At 35.9% G+C, this 17,924-nt stretch overlaps 1 pseudogene; it reads right to left on the bottom strand.

Annotated features, from left to right (window-relative positions):
- Window positions 1-8,851: 8,851 nt before the first annotated feature.
- Window positions 8,852-17,924, bottom strand: part of LOC141823794 (putative germin-like protein 2-1) — a 20,687-nt pseudogene continuing 11,614 nt past the window's right edge.

The following is a 17,924-nucleotide window of genomic DNA, read 5'->3' as shown; positions in this document are numbered from 1 at the left end:
GACCCACATAACCTAGGTTTGATACTATTGTTAGATCCAATGGAATTCATATATATCTTCAAAACGGTATGATATTGTCCACTTTGGACCCACACCCTCATGATTTTATTTTTGGCTTTAATCAAAAGGTCTCGTACCAATATAGATATCTCCATCTTATAATTTTAAGATTTTTTTTCATATATTTTTAATATAGAACTTTTAATTGTATCCCAATAAATTTATCTAATAATTACAAAGATATTGCCGTTGCACCTTGGGAAAAAAAATTGCTCATAATTTAAGAATGGGCAGGTGTACCTATAAATTATAGAAAGCCTATTTTTTTCTCAATAATAATATCCGTAAAGTTGCTCATCATACAAGCAAGGATGATGGGCAAGTTCCTCCATATATATATTTTATAAAGCTTTGTTTTTAGTTTCTGTTTTATTTTATTTCTCACACCATTATATTCTACAAAGCTGTACCCTACTGAAAATATGAATTTCTTTCCTAGTAATAATGAAATGCTGGTCGGATAGAGGAGATAATGCTCATGAGAAAAAAAAGGTAAAAGAAAATAAATAATAGAATATAGATCCTGTTGAAAGAATGAATCGACAAATAATCTAATCTTTAAGAAAATATTCTATCATTTTTAAAAATTTTGAGAAAAAAAGGATTGTTTATTTATTTCGGTATCACTTGATGAGCTCATATTAAATTCTGGATCTGAAACAGGTTTTAAATTGGTATTAGAGCGGGTTTTTTTTTTGGACATTTAGTTTATGATCCCTTCTAGTTAAATAAAAAATTAGACTATTTAAATCGAGCTCTATAACACTCTGTGCGTGAAGAATAATTACTATCAACATGTTAGTTAAACGAAAACCCACAATCATTATTTACACATAGATAACTTTCATCTAAATTCTATTACCGACTTACTTATTAGTTGATGCAAGAGGATTTAAAGATTATTTTTTTAATAATTTTTAAGATTTTTAGGTATTTAGAGTAGTTTTAAAAATTTTCTATTAATTTTTAAAAATTTTATTTTTTATTTTAGAATTTTTAAGTCCGTTTAAAATTTTTAGGATTTCGAGTTCATTAAAAAATTTTCCTTTCTATTAGAATTTTTTTATTTTACAAGTTAGAGTTTTTGGTCTATATAAACATCTTATGAGTTGATGTTTAGGGACAAAAATTTTTTGATTTAATTAATAATATTTTTAGTAGTGTCGTTTATTTATCTATCTTCTGGTATTCTTTAGAATCAATAGACTTTAGAAGATTATTTTCGGCGTTCACAATCAAACCAATGGATTCAATATTACCCATAGGATAATCGCTATCCTATCCGGTATCATTAGTCTAGGAAGCTCTTATGAATCTCAGCAAAAGCACATTTTGCACATATAAGAAAAGAACACTAATAACCGGTAGGTAAAAACCAGCTATTAGTCGAGATCAAAGAGAATTTAGTGTACCTTAAGGAAATGCAAGATTTCTTAAATAAAAAGATTGGTCTACTTCACTTAGACAGCATTCCTACAAAGCAAGACCTACTTATCCTTTCAAACTTGATTGAAGAGAACAAACCAAGAAACTTAGAAATTCAATCCAAAAATACTATTACTGTAAATCAAAGATTTGATTACCAATAATAGAACACAGATAGATAGATGAAGAACTTAAAACCCTTCATGCCATACTTGATGAATCAAGTATGAATGAACAGAATAAACTTTGAAAACACTTATTATAATGAGGCTTTAGAATACACACAATAATATTCTAAAACAAAAGAAGATGGATATTATAGAGTTGATATACTTGTGAAAAGTGATCATATACAAACCCAGCAAAATAACACTATAATAGCATTGCTCACTTATCGAAAATAAGTTATTAGGAATAGAGAAACAAGTTCAAGGAACTACTTCCTCCAATTGGAATGAAGCCTTGAAACATAAACAAGGACCTCAACAAGTTATCAGTTGGAAATATAGTTTCCAGGAGACAATCTAAGACTTACTCCTTGCTGATGTATAACGTCTATAGGTTAATCGGAACCTCTAGAGATGTTTTTCTTATGGTTAACAAGGATGTTCTAAGAAAATATCAAGTTAGAGAGCCCTACTAAAAGACCAACTTTTAAAGGTTTCATTTTAAATTAATTCTTGAAAATATCTTTAAAGGGTTTAAAATGTTTTTAGAAAATGTTTTCAAAAGTGTGTTTGAAAAATATTTTAGAAAATATCCCTTCAAAATTTTCACTTTGAAATTTTTTTTGAAAATGTGTTTAAACATTAATTTTCAAAGTTATTTCTTTAAATTATTCTTTGAAAATTACTTTGCAAAAAATCCTTTCAAAATCATAGTTTACAAAAGTTTGAAAAAAAATATTTTGAAGAAATATATTTTTGAACAATCTAGATAATTACTTTGAAAATATATATAACATTATTTTTTAAAGCTATTTCTTTGAAATTGTTCTTTGAAAATTATTTTTGTAAAAACTCCTAGAAAATCATATTTTGCAAATACATTGAGAAAAAATTTGAAAACGATTTGAAACACCATAAACAGAAAATATTTTGAAAAGGTTTTTCAAAAAATATTGACAAGTATAATGGTCTTGGATAGTTTGACTAAAGATTAGCTGATAAATATGGTTGGTGCAAAATAAATGAGATCCTTAGATTTTAAGGAGTCAAAATGTAGATAGTAGACTTTTTTGATGTATGCCAAAGGGTGAGAAGAATAGTTTAAGTTAGAAACTCTAATTCTTTTGAGTTTGGCATAAGACCTAAAAAGTTGGGTTAAATAATTAGTCTAACTTAAATATATTATCAAACATAAAAAAAAAGATTGTTGGTGCAATCAATCTACAGAGTTTTGCTATTTGTCTGACAATAGATTTAATGGAGTTTGATCAAAGTTGACTTAGTCAATAGAGAAGTCTAATTAGGTCAAAGTTGACCAGATGACTAACAAAGAGAAAAGTCCAATCAGGTCAAGATAACCGAATGACTAATAAAGGACAAAGTCCAAATAGATCAAGGGTGACTAGATGCTTGATGAGAGTAAAACTCTTAAGGGAGTGAACTTTAGGTAATAAGAAGTCTAAAAAGAGTGAACTCAAAGTAAAAGGAAATCCTAAAGGAGTGAACCTTAAATAATGAGAAGTTTTAGAGAAGTAAACTCTAAGAAACATTAAAATTCTAAGGGAGTGAACCTTAGGTAATGATAAGTCTTGAAAAAGTGAACTCCAAGCATGTGTGACAAAAACAAAGTTTCTGGTCGACTGTGCGGGGTCGATCAGACTAGTGTATTTGATCAATCGAAGTATAGTGTTTTGTATTACTAGTTGATTGACATGTCCTAGTTGGGACAAAATACTTAGGTGATGATTCAACTAAGAACGCAACTCGGAGTTTTAGGTCGAGATCAGACAGCCTAATTGCTAAAACAACTCATGCATCTATATAACTATTCTAACTCTATTTTGTAAGATTTTTGTTATGTTAACTTTACAAAAAAAAATAAAGTTTGGGTATAACCTAAGAGTTTGGTTAATTGAACAGCAGTATCAGTCGACTAAAAGGTTCGATCGATCAAATAGTAGTTTGGTATACCGATCATGAGAAAACCCCACAAATCAGGTCGTGTTTAAATCTAAACGGAAATAGAAGTTCAATCGACTAATCAGGAGGATTAGTCGACTGAATAAGTTTGGAAAGTATGATCGGATAAGATCATATCATTTAGTAAAGGAAGGTATGAGGTTCAGTCGATTGATCGGGCAGATCAATTGATCGAACAATCAAATTTCATGAGATCCACGGATCTTGAAGGAAGATTGAGGTTGAATCATCCGGAAGGATTAGTCGCTCTTGTACTACATAGTTATTTGGAAAAGAGCTATCATGGAGGAATTGAAGATGGTTATTCTGTTAGTGATTACATAAGCACATATGGATACGAGTTGTCATCAGAAGCAATGGCCCAATCAGACATTAAATATCCATATGTTGTCATTCTCAACATCGATCTTTATGGGAGGGTGTTATGTTATGATTAAAACATTCAAACTTGTGGAAGGGTATCTTCCAAGAAGACACTACAATAAATTTAACTTTCCGCTGAAAATCGACCTGCTTATAAATCCATGTTCCGCTGAAAATTCAAATAATACAATAAAGATACTCCAACCTCAAGGAATATTGGAGCTTGATTTGCCGATTGTAGTATTGCCCGATAATATTGGTTCTTTATATGTTTTACTATGCAAGAACAATGCAACAGTATCAAAATTTATCAGTAGAAGTGCAACGGCTGTTAGGAAATTTTATCGAATTGATATTATATGATTTTTTTTTTTTGGACTATCACCTGATACTACTCTGAACTCAAAGATGAATTCTTTTTAACTCAGGGAGAATGATACGAGAACAAAGGAAAAAATTTTGTCCTTTTTTATTAATTTTGCTGAGTTAAGATTTAGAAATATTTTCATCTTTTGTTAATTAGGTTATGTATCTATTTAAGTGCATGTTAAGTTATTTTGAGATAGTTTTTTATCAATAATATTTACGACAGCGTTTTTTCTTCCTAAACGTCGAGTTTGATTGTCTATCTCCTAGTATTCTATGGAATTAACAGGATTTAGAAGATTATTTTCGGTATTCATATGCAAATCAACAGATTCAATAATTATCCGCTACATTAGTTGGTATCAAAGTAAAATTGATCTTGTGGAGTTGATCATCATCTCTTTATTCGGGAACGACAAATACTTTTCCTAATTCTTGATATTCTTCCATAGAATGAATAAGTTTTAAAAGGTGACTTTCAATATTCATGTACGAATCCATGAATTCAATAGTTTCCGCTACCTCAGAAACCAATGAGCAAAATTCAAACGAACCACTCGAAAAATATTCAGCTAAATTAAATTAAGAAGGGCAGAAAAAATTATTAATCTTTAGAGCTGTTATCGGCGATGCAAAAGTCTTGGAATTGACTAGGATCAGAGGCCCATACTATACGAGGGGAAGCCAAACTAAGGAGAGCAACAGTGAAGAGGATTTTGACTGCCATCTGTTAAGGAGAGCAAGCAGATTAATTAAGTTAAAAAATATATACATATATATATATAGAGAGAAAGAGAGCGAGTATACAGTGGGAGAGGAGAAGGTTTGAAATATTGTATAGTTCAAAGATGAACATTAATGGGCACGTAGATTAATAAAATACAAGATAATCAATTAATTAATGGATTGCATTGCCCAGAAGGAGTCAAAATTACTATTGGAGCATCACCCAGAAGAAGTCACAAGAATCACGACCAAGTTATGGCACTTGCCACGGTCATGGTGCATCCTAAGACTTGATGAGAAAAATTCCAACGTGATTCATGGCCAGTCCGTGGTAGCCACCATGGCCGTAAAATATTAGGGTTTTGTGACAATGCCCTCTCTTATTTTTAGAAAAGTTTGTTATATTTTAGTATCTACAAATAAAACAAAGGAGCACCAACTAAAGAAGAGGCAGAGATCTCGTAATAGGAGACCCCAAAAGAGACTCCAAGATGTCTAAGAGCCAAGAGATTTTGATCATCGAAGAGCACGTAGGGATCTTCCATAGACGATGATGACATTTACAATTGAGTTCTTCTACACTTTACTCTTATTTTCTGATTGTAGATTTTTTGTGTTTGATGTCTTTGGCTTGTCTCTTCATCATGATTAAGTATACTACAAAAATACAGTCTTTTTGCGATGAAACTTTGCGACGAAAAATTTTCGTCGCCAATTAACAATGAAATTGGCGACGAATTCAACATTCGTCACAAATTTGCAACGATTTTAGCAACGAATTTAGTTTTGTTGCAACTTTGGGATGAAACAAGTTTTCGTCGCCATTTCGCGACGAATAAGCTATTTCGTCGCTAAATTTGTGGCGAAAGTAGTATTTGTCGAAAACTTGGCAACGAATGGAATGATTCATCGCAGAAACGGCTAAGAAAAAGGTCCCGGCCTGATGTTAGGGCCATTCGGCATCGCCATTTGGTGACGAATTACTGTTTCGTCGTCAATTTGGCGACGAAATAATAATTCGTCACCAATTTGGCGATGAAAATTCAATTTCGTCGCCAATTTGGCTAAGTTAACGGGTGATGGGTGGGTCCATTTTTAGTGAATTTGGCGACGAAATAATTTTCGTCGCTAAATTCGTCGCAAATTGACGACGAAAATATTTTTCGCCAATTGGTGACGCCAATGTTGATGCAGTTTTGTCCTGATTGTTGTTTTGATGTTGACAACGATTTAAGTTCATATTCAGATTGATCGATTAAAGAATGAGATCGGAGAGGGCTCGGTAGCTCGTTCTCCGGATTAGGTCAGAGAGGGCTCGGTAGCTCGTTCTCTGGACCGATTTGAGTAGGAGAGGGCTCGGTAGCTCGTTCTCCGGATTAGGTCAGAGAGGGCTCGGTAGCTCGTTCTCTGGACCGTTTTGAGTAGGAGAGGGCTCGGTAGCTCGTTCTCCGGATTAGGTCGGAGAGGGCTCGGTAGCTCGTTCTCTGTACCGGACTACCGGACTAGGTAGGTCAGAGAGGGCTCGGTAGCTCGTTCTCTGTACCGGACTATGGTCCGAGAAGGCTTGATAGCCTGTCCTCGGATCGGATCAGTATCAGAGGAGGCTGGGTAGCCTGTTCGTGATTACGTGATCCAGCGCGGTTGGCTCGGGTGAGACTCAAGTCGACCTGATCGAGTTAAGCCTGTTTCAATCGATCAGTGAATCGATTAAACCAAGGCTGAGTGGATTAATCGATCATCTGATCGATTACAGACCTTAATCGATCTTGTGATCGATTACAGATCGTTCTGTGAGCGCGTGTTAATATGTTAATCGATCTTTTGATCGATTACCGAACTCACTGTGAAAACTCGAGAAAACCCACAGATTGAGGCATAATCGATCACTTAATCGATTATGCTGTAGTGGAATCGATCGGGTGATCGATTACGGAACCTTCTGTGAGTTTTGGGAAATTCCACAGAACCGAATTTAATCGATTGGGTGATCGATTACGCGGTTTACTGAGAAACCGAGTTAGCGTGCTGGTAATCGATCAACTGATCGATTACCATTCCTTAATCGATCGGCCGATCGATTAAGAACCTGTGTAATCGATCAGTCGATCGATTACACGCTTGAATGAGAAACGGACTACGACTTTTAATCGATGGCTTGATCGATTATACTTTATCCTGATTTCCTGCTGTACTCATTCCGATTTCTTTGCTTTGCTTCGCTAATCTTCTGATGAAGTTGCAGTTGGGTTTGAATTTGAACGAAGAGGAGGGTCAAGGCTTGGCTTTCCAGGAGTTCAGCTTGTCGAGATTGTTTTTGAGGGAAACCACGTGGCGGAGCTCTGAGCTGCACAGGAGACCGATCAGTGAGTGAGCTGAGGAGGTTGGTGCTGGTAAGCTCAGCTGGATCAGTGCAGTGGACTCAGAGTCCGTTGAAGCAAACAGGTTTAAGGAGAAGAACTGAAGGGGGAAGAAGCAACACTTGCGCATACTTGAAACCCTAGCTGTCGTTGCTCGCTCTGGTTGAGTTCCCTGCTCGTGTTCTTCCCGAAGCTTCCGCCTGAGCTCGTGAATACTGTTTTACTGCTCTTGGGTGGCTGGTGGTTCTTGACTGAGGCTGGGCTGTAAGTGTTCGAATTGTATTAGCCTCAGGTTGTCTTTTCTCCTTTCTATAATCTCTGCACCTAATATACATCCTTGAGATTGTTGTGGAGAGGTCTCTCCACCGAGAAGGAGGAATTGATTAGCCGGTTTTCTTGCCGGGGTGTGATCTACCGAAGATCAAGGTTTCGTCCACCTTACGGACACGCCGAGGAGTAGGGGCAAGTTATCCCCGAACCTCGTATATCGTTGTGTCTTCTTTGATTTCGTTTTGTTTGCTATACCGCTGCGCACTAACGAAAGTTGTAGGAGAAAAGAACTCCTGATTTTCGAAAAGAAGGCTATTCACCCCCCCTCTAGCCATCTCCAAGTTCCAACAAACTTTGGGTGGTCTAGGCAGATTTCATTTTATGAGAGGACCAAGTGGGTTAGCTAAGCTAAGCATATCAATCAAGCTAGTAGTGTCTATTAAGTCAATTAGGCCAGTAGTGCCAATCAAGTTGAGTAGGCCAATCAAGCTAGAAATACCAAGCATGCTAAGTGGAATTGTCATCAAGTTGAGTAGGCCAATCAAGCTAGAAATACCAAGCATGCTAAGTGGAATTGTCATTGTGTTAGGTAGCTCAAGCAAACTAGTCATACCAAGTTCAATGGATTAATTATGTGCAAGACGATTCAAGAAAGCCAATTGAGTTAAACATACAATTAGATGGATTGACAAATCACATGGATATGACCTATAATTAATCAAACAAGCTTTATGTGCTATGAAATCTCAATTGAACTAAGCATGTCGACAAAGCTAGGTATGTTGAGAAAAAAAAGATAGGGTAGAGTGGATATACCATACAAACTTTTACATTGATTAACTAAGTCATATTCAAGCATATAATTTGCAACTTAATTTCTAATTTAAAAAGTACAAAGATGATAATTAAATTTGATGCTTTTATCTTTTTGGCATCATTAAACCATAGTTTCAAACAAAATCTCATATTATCATTATTCAAATAAAATCTCTTATTATCATCATTATTGAAATAAATTAAATGATTATACAACACATTACTTTATTAAGTTAATCTATTATGTTGGTTATTCCAACCCACGCATAGTAACGATATTGATAATATATTTAATCACACATGTCTCCGATCCTATCTAATTTAATTGTTGTTATCCATCCAGAATTGAGCTTGGAGCCGGTCAACAATCTTCTGATCCACTTGGAATGCCTTAGCGAGAACTTCATCAGATATGGAGGGTTTTAAGCCAAAAACAGCATTTGAAACGGTTATGGTAACGGGGTTTTGGCTACTTAAGCAGTGATTGCAACAACTCTGGTATGGCCGTGGTTGAATTGGAAGTGGACAAGGCCTTAGGGAGCACAAACACATCGCTCTTCTTCAGAATCTTAGTGAAAAGGGGGGTTAGCTTGTCCGATGTTGGATGCCACAAACACTACAAAAATAAGGGCAGTTTGCGACGAATTTTACTACGAAAAAAAATATTTTCATCGTAAAAATATTTGACGATGAATTTTGTGACAAAATTTTTTTTCATTCGTAATAACTCGTCGCAAAATTCTGCGATGAAAAACAACTGATTCGTTGCCAATTTTACGACGAATAAATTTTTCGTGGTCAAATTCGTTGCAATTTTGCGACGAAAATATTTTCGTCGCAGAATTCACTATTTGTAGCTTGTGACGAAAATTTCATTTCGTCGCTATTTTTGTGATGAATATTTATTTTCATCGTCAATGTCATGACGAAAACTGATTTCGTTGCAATAGAGAGGATACAGGAAAATCGTCAATTTGGCGACGAAAAGAGTTTTCGTCGCCAAAATTGGTGACGGATTTCTTATTTCGTCGCCAAAGTTGGTGACGACAGGAATGTTCGTCGCCAAGTTTGGCGATCAAAATATATTTTCGTCGCTAAATTGTTGATGAAAATAGAAATTTGTCGCTAATTTGCCGACGAACATTCCTTTCATCGCCAATTTGGCGACGAAAATAAATTTTCATGGCCAATTTGGCGATGAAAGAAGATTTTCATCGCCAAATTGGCGATGAATTTCTGTTTCATCGTCAAAGTTTCGATAGCACAGTAAAATTATGATAATTTTGCGACAAAACTTATTTCGTCGCAAAATTCATCACAAACCATTGAAATTTCTTACAGATTCATTCCATTCTATCAAAATATGAATCATATTTACAAATACAACCCTGTTTACATATGCAACTTCACTTCATTTCAAAACAACCAATTCATTACATAATTCATAACCAATCAATCACATCTTAACACATAAACACAACCTAACAAACAAATACATTCAAACAAACAAACAAACATACTTCAATGAAACATAAATCAATATTTAACAAACATTTACATAAAGTCTCAAAACATTCATCCTGAATACAAATGTCTCAAAACATCTAATACATCAAAACATCCAATACATCATCATGAATAAATATGTCTCAAAACATCTAACACAAAGTCTCAAAACATCCAACAAAGTATCCAAACAACTAACAAAGTCTCAAAACCACAAGAATCAAAAAGTATCATCGTCCACGACATCGGCCTTGGACAATACTTTTTGCTTCACTGTCTTCTCCATCCAAGCTTCTTTTTCTTTTCCTAGAATAGAAAATAAAAAAATATTATTTTGTATAAATTAATTATAATATGTAAATACTTACTTCATCGCCATCCTTGGTTTCACCAATCCTATTTGAAATAAAATAACAATGTTAATCAATAATGTTCCGCCCAATACACTGTGGATGGTTTAAACGCCGGTTCAAAACTGCTGTCGTGCACGCTCCTCGAAGAGAATCACCCGAAGAGATGAGAGGACCTGAAAAGCACTCCAAAAGATGGTTAGAATGCGCCGGGGTTGGGTCCTGGCAAATCACTCCGACGCTCAAGTTAGAATTTGGCATAAGAAAGGAATCTTATGACTTGAAGAAATTAGAGTAAATATGTGCGTGTACTTCTATCCATGGGCATGAGTTACATTTTTATAGTAGTTGATCTCCGAAATATTAGCATCCATTTAGAAATATTCTAAGATATCTGTTCTAGTTTTTAAGAATGATTTTGAAATATTTGTTTAAGAAATATTTCAAGATATTTTCCTTATCCTATGGATGAACCGATTTTTAAGATTTCTTAATTTTAAAAACGAACCGGTCTTATGACTTTATCCTTGATGAGGTGTCATTATCCCGCTGGATCATAAGCCTCCCCCATTAGTCTAGTTGAAGGAGGCGCGGTCCGACTGACTAGACTGTGTTGAGTTGTTATCGAGATACATTGATGAGGTAACATAAGGCAAAGTCGCGAGCTCGGGGCTCGGTGCTTCGGGTCTGTCGTAAGGCAAAGTCGCGAGTTTGAGGCTCGGTGCTCTGGGCCTGTCGTAAGGCAAAGTCGCGAGCTCGGGGCTCGGTGCTCCGGGCCTGTCGTAAGGCAAAGTCATCGAGCGCAGAGCTCGAAGTTTCGACTTGTCGTAAGGCAAAGTCATCGAGCGCGGAGCTTGGAGTTTCGGCCTGTCGTAAGGCAAAGTCATCGAGCACGGAGCTCGGAGTTTTGGCCTGTCGTAAGGTAAAGTCATCGAGCGCGGAGCTCGGAGTTCCGACCTGTCATAAGGCAAAGTCATCGAGCGCGGAGCTCAGAGTTTCGGCCTGTCGTAAGGCAAAGTCATCGAGCTCGGAGCTCAGAGTTCCGGCCTGTCGTAAGGCAAATTCATCGAGCACGGAGCTCAGAGGTCCAGCCTGTCGTAAGGCAAAGTCATCGAGCATGGAGCTCGGAGGTCCAGCCTATCGTAAGGCAAAGCCATCAAGCACGAAGTTCGGAGGTCTAGTCTGTTGTAAGGCAAAGTCATCGAGCACGGAGCTCGGAGGTTCAACCTGTCGTAAGGTAAAGTCATAGAGCATGGAGCTCGAAGGTCCAGCCTGTCGTAAGACAAAGTCATCGAGTACGGAGCTCAGAGGTCCAGCTTGTCGTAAGATAAAGTCATCGAGCGTGTAGCTCGGAGGTCCAACCTGTCATAAGGCAAAGTCATTGAGCGCGGAGCTCGGAGGTCTAGCCTGTCGTAAGGCAAAGTCATCGAGCGCAGAGCTCGGAGGTCCAGCTTGTCGTAAGATAAAGTCATCGAGCACGGAGTTCGGAGGTCCAGCCTGTCATAAGACAAAGTCATCAAGCATTGAGCTCGAAGGTCCAGTCTGTCGTAAGGCAAAGTCATCGAACGCGAAGCTCGGAGGTCCAACCTGTCGTAAGGCAAAATCATCGAGCTTAGGGTTCGGAGTTCCATGCCTAAGAGTTTTAAAACGTTTCAATATTAAATTTATGAAGTAATACTATAAAGATTAATGACCCGCTGAATGAATTAAAATAAATAGAGTTAAAGAAGATATCCTGATAATTCGTAGAGATATAATAATGTCCAGCTCAATAACAAGGGTGAATGATGAATAAGCCTGATAGAGAAAGCAAATGAAAATCGAGGTCTTGCTAGGAGTTATAAAATCCCAACACTATTTAGAGAGGCTAAAGTATTATAACGTCATGAAAATCAACATCATGTAGTCATAACTATTCTGATACTGGGTCTTTGTCCACAAAAGATGCTGTAAGAAAGCCTGAATCTCAACCGATAAAGAAAAAATCTTCCCTGTTGTTGAAGAAATGTTATCTGAACCATCTTTGAGAGAAAGAAATTTTACGCTAAGAGAAAATAGCAACTGAAGAGTAATTGGAAGTTTCTGAGTTATCTCCAAACTATAGTAGTTGTAATATCAATTGGTTTTTGCACCCTGGCCGCGATTATGTCCTAGTTTAGGGAGATTGAGCCTTGATAAAAGTGATTGTTGATAGATGTTGCTGGTCCAAGACCAAGAGAGTTTTTGGAAGTACTTGAGAGTTTTTAGAAACATTTTAAGAAAACAAATATTAAATGAAATAATACTGTGAGTATTAGTAATCAGATAAATGAATTATAAGATAAAGAGTGTTGAAGAAAATATCTTGATGATTCGGAGAAAGGCTTATGCTCAATGTTGAGGCTCTACTTTAATAATGATAGGAATGACATTTATTAAAGAGTATATGTCTTGAGCTGACACCGTCGCTAATGATTCAAAAAATATGTTAACTGCCCTAGTTGTCTTCATTGTCTTCAAATATTTGTTCGGACTAGGAAGCTAGAATATTGCTACGAATTTAGAATTACCAGTATTATAGGATGGAACATCTTAAAAGCCTTGATCATTTCTGCAACAATCCATTATAATTGAATTTTGAACAATTCTTCTTTTAATCTAAGGGTTATGATCATCTTTGTTAGACTGTCAATTCCATAAACAATTAGTCCAATAATAAGAGCAGAAATAGCGTTAGTTGGTCATTCAACATGTCTTGGATATATTTTATTTGCATAGGTTGAAAATTGAGAACTGATTATGATGCAAAATTTGTAAAATAGATTAAGGCATCAATAAAAAGAATATGTAGAGATTCCTCTTCGTGACCGACGAGAGGACTCAGCTTCTGTTATTAATTCAAGATATGTTTACATCAAATAATCTTCACCATATGAACAAAACTATAAAAGAATATTATGACAATAAGAGTAAGGAGACTTATCTCATCGGAAAAAGGTTCTTTGAGACTACCGATGGAGGCTCCAAAAAATAAGTTTTGCAAGAGCACAAATTAATCAACATTCTAGAATCCCACGAAAAAGGTCACGCCCTGTTCATTTACTCTAGAACATACAACTGATTGCGATTTCCTTTCTCCTTTGTATAAGAAATTCCTGTTCTTCTTGAGAAGATAAGATCCATAGCTTGTGCTTTAGAAGTTGTAAAAGCAGCATCTGAATTTACCCTTCATATAAAATGAATTGCTTATTTGGAGATGCTGAGATCGGATTCCCATATCATAAGTTTGATAGAAATATATAAGAAATTAAATCGATGAAATCTAAGGGATATAAATAGAAATCCCAACTAGCCTTGCATAAAGAAACAGACTGAAGGCACCAGAAGTCCAGAAGAGCCAAAATAGAAATATAACAAAATCGATGAAATATGAGAAATATAAATAAAAATCCCAGCTAGCCTTGCATAAAGAAACAGACTGAAGGCACCAGAAGTCCAGAAGAGCCAGAATAGAACATATAACAAGAGCTTTTTCCCATGTCATATTAGGGACCTTTTAACAAAACCGAGTGATTCAATAAATTCTGAGACTGCATATAATTGAATGTCTTACTTTTGTCATCTTCCTTCTTAGTTGTAGCGCTACGAATTCCAAACATTGTCCAATAAAGAAGCTTCATGATTAAAATCTAAATTTAGATATCAACTTGCCACTTCAGACGCCCATGATGCTAAGGATAATAAAAGTGCTTGGTAAAATAAAAACTACCGATGCAGGTTATAACTGCATTTATCAAGAAATCTAATTGAAAATAATATCGGGAGTTTTATTATCCGTAGACCTAGCAATGCTTCTGATGGAACTCGCAAGATCACAAATATGTTCATCCTCTAGGTATGCATAAATATCTTTGATATTATAAACTAGACTGGTCCCTCACTCAGGGGTTAGTAAAAATTGAAGAAACATATATGTAGTTTGTATGCTTATGTCGAGCTTTTACCATATGATAGATGCTAACCTTGTCAGCATTTAAGATATCAAGAACATACATAAGTGCTTTGTAAATAAATGAGTGACCAGAATAATACCTCTTTTTTTTAATAATATATCAATAGTAAGTAAGGTCTGCTTTCAATGAAAAGAATAATCCATCTACTACCAACTTGCTGATGAATTTAGAGCCATGTTGGGAGATAATGCGATAAGCAACTAACCATACTGCATGTATAAGGACAAGTTTTGCCAATAAACAACATCACAAGGGGCAAATGAATGAAAATTTTAATATGCAGCTCTCTAAATATATGCATCCAATAGCTTAGTTAGAAGATAATCATGCTAGATATGTTTATACCGACTTGAGCATAGACAGGAAAAATATTTCATCCACTAAATATATCAACTATCTAGTGATGACGTTGCAAAACATAAATTAGGTTATGAGAAATAAATGACTTATCTTGCCGGTGAGAATTCCATGAGATTATAAGTTGATCATCATTATGTGAATCAGGTCATATTGAGTTCATCCAAAATTCTAGAGTAACGATAATGAAGTATAATATTTATAACTAGATGATTGATCAGAATAATGTCTCCTCAATTTGTTTGTGAATTCAGAGACCACAAAAACTTCTGATTTAGATTCACGTAAGCCAAGAACTTCCTACAATCTGATGACTTGCTTTGGTAATTGATTGCTCTTGTCATAAAATGTGTCATCTCTAAGAAATCTTCATGAACTATAGAATTGCTCCTGTGTCTGTTGCTATCTTTATTATTTTCTTATGCATGCAAGAAAGTCAAAGTTGTGAAATATAAAATTGAAGTAACTGAAATAAAAAGGGAAAATAGTAGTCAAGGACGGTGAAAATCTTGCCACGCGATTGGGTCCTTCCCAATTGAAGCAGAAGCTGCCGATCTCCCGTACATAGCTAATGGGTGAAGGCTCTTCTGGTGTTTCAAGCAGAAGGAACTGACGGAGGAGATGTTGATCCAGGTATGATGGCCCCGCATAACCACGTCCAAAAATATCTACTTCTTCTTCTTGTCCGCATGACATTGCGCAAGCGACCGACGATGTTGATGATCACCGATAGTTCGGGAGGGGGCAAAAGAGGCTCCTCGTGTAGAAACTCTTGTGAGGTCGTAGTGGATTAGGAGAGGTGGTAGGCATTTAGTGTGGCGGCGAGCAGTGCAGACGTGACACCCGTGTGTCGCGCGCGCAAGAGGGAATGATGTGGGTGGCGGCAACCGCCAGAGATGTGTTTACCCATGAAGGCTACTCGGCGGCCAGAACTCATCAGTGATGGCAGTCTAAGGAAGACAAGGAGCCATAGGGTTTTGATTGGGATCGTATACTTTAAAAGTTGCACAAGCATTAGCAGGGGGAGGAGCACTAGAAAGAACCTCTCTTAGATGTCCATAATCGGATAAAGATGTTAATTATCCAAGTTATTCAAAAGGTAATATTAACAAGTCTAATAGAAATAAAATAAACTTTCAAATACTTAGCTTTTGACGGAGGAGGCTTTTTACTGTTGCTAGGAGGATAGAGGGGGAAAAATTCAGAAAGGGGATATTCGTCGTAACTTTTCTTTCCAACGGAGCCGTGATTGTCATTAGTTCTTCCGGTGTTAACCATCACAGCGTCTTGGCTCAGTTTTCCCACAGACAGCGCCAATTTGTTCCGGCCAATACATCGTGGATGGTTCAAACGCCGATTCAGAACTGCTACTGTGCACGCTCCTCGAAGAGAATCGCCTGAAGAGATGAGAGGACCTGAAAAGCATTCTAAAAGAGGGTTAGAATGGTGCCGGAGTTGGGTCCCGACAAGCCACTCCGACGCTCAAGTTAGAATTTGACGTAAGGAAGGAATCTTATGACTTAAAGAAATTAGGGTAAATATGTGCATGTACCTCTACCCATTGGCATGAGTTACCTTTTTATAGTATTTGATCCCCGAAATATTAACATCCATTTAGAAATATTCTAAGATATCTATTTCAATTTTTTAGAAAGATTCTAAAATATTTGTTTAAGAAATATTTCGAGATATTTTTCTTATCCTGTGGATGAATCAGTTTTTAAGATTTCTTAATTTTAAAAATGAACCGGTCTTATGACTTTATCCTTGATGAGGTGTCGTTATCCTGCTGGATCAAATAAAAAAATAAAAGATTTACAAATAGAAAAAAATTTAAAGCAATACTAATTGTGAGAAAAATTAAAATGATATACAACTAGGCCTATGAAGAATCATCATCATCACCGGAACTAGGAGGAAGCTGACTCAGAGCGGAGCCTAATTGAAGATGTCGCATAATAAAATTCTGTTGTCGGCGCATTTCTCTCATTTTTTCATCCCTTTGCAAAATTATGCCATTCAAATTAGAAACTTCTTTAGTTAGACTTTCTATCTATGCCTTTACTGCTGGTGGGGTGGAAGAAGATGTGCCAGCAACTCGATGAGTTCTGCTCAGAGAACTCATTCTCAATATCCTCCACCCTTGGATCCTCCACTCGCCTCCAACTAGATATTCAGGTCATTCCCTATTGAGAGCTCAGATCCATCATTATTATCACTAGCACTTGAACTTCTCTGTGCTAGCTCTAGCTCATCATATTTTTCCTGTATTGAAATACAAATACATATAATAAGTTAGAGAAGGTACATAACTATTAGAATCTAGTTAAGTTAAATGTTAAAATCCAAACCTTCATAGCTCTAGCTCTATCCCCGCTCCAAGTCTTATCTTTCTTTTAAAATGTACGAGTAAAAGTCTCAATAAAAAGTGGCTCTTTCCCCATCTTCTTAGTATAAAAATATATTGTTAGAAATAATGTAATAATTTAAATTTAATTAGTAACGTAGTGTTTATAAAATAATTTATCAATCTGCATGAATGCTCATCAATATTTATGGAGCCTCCCACATATGTAGTAGATGAGTTACTAGAATTAAATGTTTGATTTGCCTTGTTCCGGTGACTCCTTTATTTACTTTCCTCGGTTCCCCAAAAATTAAGGATCCTCGTCCAATTTTCATCGGTTATACACGGTCATTTTTCCCCCTTGTCTTGGCATGATTTAGAACATGCCGAATGTGATCCCTGCATTTTTTTTAAAGATCCGCTTGATTTTCATTTTTTCAGATAAATCCCAATTAAATACTAGCTAAAATTGGAAAAATAATAAATGATTATATATATTCAATATAATTTGATATATCAACTGAAGGAAACATATACATTAAATTCATTCCATCATAATTCTTTTGTAGGTGATGGAGTGCTGGTATAAGTCATAGAAGCCCCTCCCCAATGGTTATTCATGATTTTATTAATTTCACGAATAACACGTACCAAATTTTGCAATCTATACAAAAATTTCAAACAAACATTATTAAATAAACTAAATAATATAAAATTTGAATATCCAGAAAAATAATAAAATAACTATGATTTTTAGATAAAATCATGAATACTAAATTACATTAAGGATCTCCTAGCATGGTGAGGATCTCAGTGGCACGAGGGTGAGTGTAGGGTGGGTT

The sequence above is a fragment of the Curcuma longa genome, chromosome 3 (genome assembly GCF_044706935.1).
Source record: "Curcuma longa cultivar G26 ecotype Majalengka, Jawa Barat chromosome 3, ITB_CL_G26_1.1, whole genome shotgun sequence".
NCBI lineage: Eukaryota > Viridiplantae > Streptophyta > Magnoliopsida > Zingiberales > Zingiberaceae > Curcuma > Curcuma longa.
This window is presented reverse-complemented; position numbering and strand designations above follow the sequence as displayed.